Genomic DNA, 6,418 nt, shown 5'->3' with positions numbered 1-6,418 from the left:
CCCCCCCCCCCTTCTACAACCTGTTTAGTATTCTTGTAGACCCTTTTGGGACCAACAGTGTCCAACACGGAACAAGAGAGCTAACTATGCAGAGTTTGATGAAGAAGACATGTTGCTCATGGCCTTTGTAGACACCAATAATGCAAAGGATAATGATGTATGGTTTTTAGATTGGGATGCAGTAACAACATGTGTGGCAACAAGCAATGGTTCTCTCGTTTTGACGAAAATTTTCGATATAAAGTAAATCTTGGAAATAACTACCAGATGCAAGTGATGGGGATGGATGATGTATGATTAAAGATTGATGGCAGCACACACATAGTCACTAATGTATATTATGTACCAAACTTGTGCAATAACCTGTTGAGTGTAGGTCGATTGTAGAAGAAATGTTTGGCTGTCCTCGTCCAAAATGGAAGTTGCAAGCTTTATCATTCAAAGAAATGGCTCATCTTTCAAACAGAAATGACTCCAAACAGGATGTCCGCATTATCAGCAACTAAAGGAGGAGACAAGGCACTCCAATGCTTCTAAACTTCCATCGATGATGTAACTCAACTTTGGCATCATAGGTATGCTCACCTAAACTACAAAGGGTTGAGGACTCTAAAGTACAGAAACATGATGTGTGGAATACCACAACTGAAATGATAAAAAAAGTTCATACACAAGTTGTATCATAGGCAAACAACATTGATAATTGATTCAAAAAAAAGTCGATGGCGTGCTACAAGGAGGTTGCAGTTAGTTCACTCAGATATATGTGGACCGGTATCTCCATTGTCTAATAATGGCAAGAAATATATGTTAACATTCATTGATGACTATAACAGAAAGTTATGGACCTATTTCTTGGCAAACAAGTTCGATACATTTACTGTTTTTAAGCAATTTAAAGTCTACATGGAGAATGGAAACTAATTTAAGTCTGAGTTGTCTGCGTACTAAAAGAAGAGGAGAGTTCACCTCAGATGAGTTCAAATCATTTTGTAAGGATGCAGGGATAAGTAGGCAGTTGACAATGGCTTATATCCTGCAACAAAACGGGGTTGCGGAACGCAAGAACCGTACTATAATGAACATGGTACGATGTATATTATATGACAAAGTTGTTCCCAAGGAATTTTTGTCAGAAGCAGCTAGATGGGTGACTCATGTCTTGAACAAATTTCCTATTTTAGTATAGAAAGACAAAACTCTAGAGGATTCCTAGCACATATTCATGCATCACATAAGAAAAGAAGAAAACTCGATGATAAGAGTTTTCCATGCATGCTGCTTGGAGTTACTAACGAGTCTAAAGCATACCTCTTGGTTTATCCTGTCACTTCAACACTTGTTACCAGCCGAACTTAGGAGAAAAAGAAAGGTGAAATAGATCTTGCATTGGAAGGGTTTGAAAACCAAGTTGGAGAGGAAGATTATGAATGGAATGGTGAAGATACTATTGTTGAGGTACCTATTGGACCAAAAAAGAACATTGCAGATGTGCCTGTTAGCTCAAATGGGATAACAACGATGAAAGTTCACGAAGACCTACACGAACGAAAAATTCTTTCTTTTACCTACAAGACTACGCAACAAGAGAACTCCCTTATGAAGAGGCCAACAACAACCATGTCATGTTTGCTACTTCTGAGGATCCACACATGTTCAAGGAGGCGGTGAAAGATGAAGAATGGAGAGCTATGGAGAGTGAGCTGAAATCTATTGGAAAAAAACATACGTAGCAACTCACAAATTTATCTTCCAGAGCAAAGAAAATTGGCATAAAATGGGTCTACAAGATGAAGTTGAATGAAAAGGGGGGAAGTGGATAAGCGTAAGGCTAGACTTGTAGCCAAAGGCTATGCTCAGAAACATGGTGTCGATTACAATAAGGTTTTTGCATCCGTAGCACAATAAGATATAGTTCGTATGCTCTTATCATTAACAGCACAAAAGGGGTGGAATGTTCATCAGTTAGACGTGAAAAATGTTTTTTTGTCACAGAGATCTACAAGATGTGTATGTTGAGCAACCTCAACGGTTTGTACAAGCGGGAGAAGAAAAAAAATGTACAAACTCAGCAAGGCACTATATGGCCCAAAGCAAGCACCATGCGCGTGGTACAACAAGATTGAAAGTTACTTTATGGGAGAAGGATTTCTGAGATGCGAGTATGAACATACACTCTTTGTGAAAATGGAAAAAGGTAACAAAATCATTATTGTTAGTTTATATGTTGATGATTTTATTTTTACCTATAATGATGCAACTATGATCACAAAGTTTAAGTCGTCTATGAAGGATGAGTTCAACATGACTGATTTGGGTATGATGAAGTATCTTCGTGGTGTTGAAGTAGCCCAAAATCAAGAAGGAAATTTTCTTAGTCAAAGGTGGTATGCTAAGGAACTTTTGAAAATGTTCAATCTACACAATGGCAATGTTGTTAAAAACCCAATTGTGCCCGAAACCAAGCTTTGGAAGCAAGAAGAAGGAGGTACAGTAGATAAACTTTGTACAAACAGTTGATTGGCAGTCTAATGTACATCACAGCTACAAGGCTGGACCTGATGTATTCACTCTGCTTACTTAGTCGTTTCATGGAAACCCATACTCAGCAGCATATGCAGGTGGCCAAAAGGGTACTTCAGTACTTGAAAGGTACTATGAAGTTGGGACTATTTTACCAGAAAGGGGCTGATGGAAGATTGTATGCATTTATAGATAGCGTTTATGCTAGAGATGCAGAAGACAGAAGAAGTACGAGTAGGTATGTATTTTTACTAAAATAAGGTGCAGTAGCATGGGCATCCAAGAAGCAGGGGCGGATGCAGTAGCAAAAAGGAGGGGGGAAGGGACCCCAGTTAAAAACTCAAAAAAAAAATTCCTAGGTTAAAATTTAGGTTTTACAAGATTTACCTTTCACTTCCCCCCATTACATTTTTCCATGGGCCCCCAACCCCAATCGAAACCGTTACTCTAACCAAAAAAATCTATTGAAATCAATCAAAAAAACAAAAAAAGTTATTCGAAATCGACAAAAACACTAAAAAATCCCTCGAAATCAACCAAAAAACTTTAAAAATCCCTCGAAACGTTGTAATTAGATTAAAAACACATCGGACAATTTTGTGGGCCTTTAGTCTACCTTAAAGGTGACCCATTAAACAAAAATCCTAGATCTGCCACTGCTAAGAAGCAACCAGTTGTGACCCTTTCTACAACTGAAGCCGAGTTTATTGCAGCAACCTCGTATGCTTAACAATGTATTTGGATGAGAAGGATCTTGGACTAGTTTGGGCTAGAGCAATCAAAGTGCACCACGATTATGTGTTTTAACAGCTCGACAATTAAGTTGTCAAAAATCCAATGCTCCATGGCAAAAGCAAGCATATAGATGTTCGTTTTCACTTCTTGAGAGATCTTACGAAATAAGGAATTGTTGATCTTGTTCACTGTGGAATAGAGGACCAAGTGCATACATGATGACAAAACCTCTGCCACTTGTGGCATTCACCAGGTTGTGTGACAAATTGGGTGTGTGTGAAGGTTAGACTAAGTGCTAGAGCTTTCAATTTAAGGGAAGAATTGTTTGTGCCTGACTGAGTCAGTAGATGGTTTGAATAAGTTCCTAAAATTTAGGAGCCTGTATGTTTGATGTAGTCTATTCTGTTGCCTATTTTATTTCCTAGTTTTTGGGTTAGTTGATGTTGTTGTGCTGGCTATTTATACAAGCTTTCTTTTGCTTAATAAATCATCCAAGTCTTTAATACTACTGTGTGTTTATCTATTTTGAGTTTCAACATTTTTCTAGTCGCCAAATATTTACAAGACGGGGCTTCATTATACGAAAGTTTAATAACCAATCTGTAATGAAGGTACCTACAAGGCGTAAATTGTACTTCGTAACATCGTTGCTGTCTCCCAGATCTGGAAACTTTAGCCTGATATCATCCTCATCCGCAATAACAAGGTCTTTCAAGTGCTCTTGCATGGAGAAATCACAAAAAAAAAACCCAAACTCAAACTCTCATACTGAGATAAATGCTCTTATAAAGAGCAATTATGTGGATTTTGATGAGGCAATCTTTAACAATCTTTATATTTTCAACTTTTAATCTCAAAGTTAAAACCTTCTATTTGCTCCTAAATGGCAATGGGCGTAATCGCATTTGGAAATGCTCAAATAGAAGAGTAGACTAAACCACCTGGTTTAGTATTTTTCCATATCGCAACCAACCGCCAAAACATTTAAAAGTCTAGTTTGGTCTGGTTTGATCCGACAGATTTTTTGCAGTTCGTCCATTTTTTTTAACAACCCAATAAAAAATCTCTTGAAAACCTCGATCCAAAAAACCTTCCACTATAATGAAAAACCTCTAGTGAAGGTTTTTCATTTTTAAAAAAGATCCCACCGTACAAAATTCTCATTCAATACACAAAGAAACACTCATTCAAAGATTTATTGACTATCAAGAGTGTTCATCATCTATTACCCAATCTCTTGTGAATGTCATGTCATTGTATGAGCTATCCATGATCCATCCATTCAAAGATAAGACCAATGTATACATCTATAACCCAGTTATCACAACTATAAAGAACTTAATTTAGTAGATCAACGTCTCAAGTGGATTTGAGAAACACTACAAAATAATTTACTTTTACCAATGGATCGTCTCTAAAAGCCGGATCCGCCGGTGATCCATCAATAAAAGTACCTTGGTAGAAATGTTGTGGGAAAAACCATTACCAAGGATCACTGACGGATATTAGCGACGGATCACCATTTACCTATGGATCCCATCATCGACTGATCACCGACGAAGAGTAATTTCGAATCCTTCGGTGATCCATTGGAAATTACTGACATATTATGACCGTCGGTAAATCAGTTGACGAATGTCTGTTTTCTAGTAGTGAAAAGTGGAGTGGCCAATCCCATGTTGTGGCAATTCCACCCAGAAGGTAATGGGTTACTCCTACAGCACGTCCTTGTACAATGCTTAAGGCTCTCGGCTGGGTAGCAGGAGCATTACTCAGTCACTCTAAATACCGGAGTTAATTTGTGTTCTGATCCTTTTAACTTTAAATTTCACATTAACCATCTTGTATTAAGAAAACCAAATATACAAACCTTCACCACTAAAGTAGTTTATGATTGATCATGTGTAAAGATCTCGTAATACCGATAAATCTTGTGAAAATAATGATAATACAAAAGAGACAACAAAAGACAATGTTGGTTATCGATAACTGAAGAGGGGATAACAAATAGATCGATGTCAAGTAATCACATTTTGTTACATATTATTGTGGAATTCGTCATCAATATTGGTCACGCTTACGAACTCAAAGAGGATGTCGATAGTTGAAAGCATTCAATGCTAGTTTTTTATGGGGCAAAATGCTCAACAATATGACCAACTTTGCTTTCAAAACCTTTGTTAAACGAATACCATCTGTGAAAACTTCTAGTTTTATAGGACCAAAATGAAAGCAACTTTTCTTTTATTCCTTTTGTTTTCGGGAAGTTAACATGATTTTTTATTATCGGCTCCTTTAAATCAGAAACGTCAAGAAAAAGGGATTTATAAGAAACGTCAATTACATTTTAATAAAAATTACCTTAAAAGAAACTAGTATTATTGGTCGCATTTAAATTATTATAGACACAATGAACTCGATAGTAAACTATCAATACTAAACCAATTAAGACTCATAGGTTTCTTTATTTTTGAAATCATTTGAATAATACTAGCATGTATAATCAATGTTTGATGGTAGAAGATGGTCAAGGATTCATATTTTCGTTAATCTGATTACACAGACAATGACGTCGATTTTACTAGATTCATGCCGCAAATTTCTCAAGATATACTTCTAAAGTATGAAGAATATCTTCAAAATTGTCTTAGGATAAATAATAGTTCAACAAATTTATTTAATAAATGAACAACATAAACAAGATATTTTTATTAACGCAGACAATTATCTCGTTCATTTACTTTGTGAACTTTTATTTTTATATGTGTGAGAGAGAGAGAGAGAGTATGTACGTATGTCAGTATATATATATATATATATATATATATATATACACATACATATATGTTGGGGGTTAAATAAGAAACCTGCATATTGTGACGGTGAGAAGATAAGCTTCATATGTAAATCAATAAAAATATGAAAAAATCTATTTGAAGATGTATATGATAACTGGCATTACAGATTATTCATATAGGATCACATCTGCATCTTTAAATAGATTTTTTCAATGGTTCACATTACGAACATTCCCTTAACCTCCATTTCTTAGCTTCCCATGATATTTAGTCTTTTTATTTGAACATTTCATAATATATATATATATATATATATATATATATATATATATATATATATATAACACATTAATTATTAATCT

This window comes from Cynara cardunculus, assembly GCF_001531365.2.
Source record: "Cynara cardunculus var. scolymus isolate 2C chromosome LG 9, CcrdV1, whole genome shotgun sequence".
NCBI lineage: Eukaryota > Viridiplantae > Streptophyta > Magnoliopsida > Asterales > Asteraceae > Cynara > Cynara cardunculus.
The sequence above is the reverse complement of the archived record's forward strand: the minus strand, read 5'-3'. Positions refer to the sequence as shown.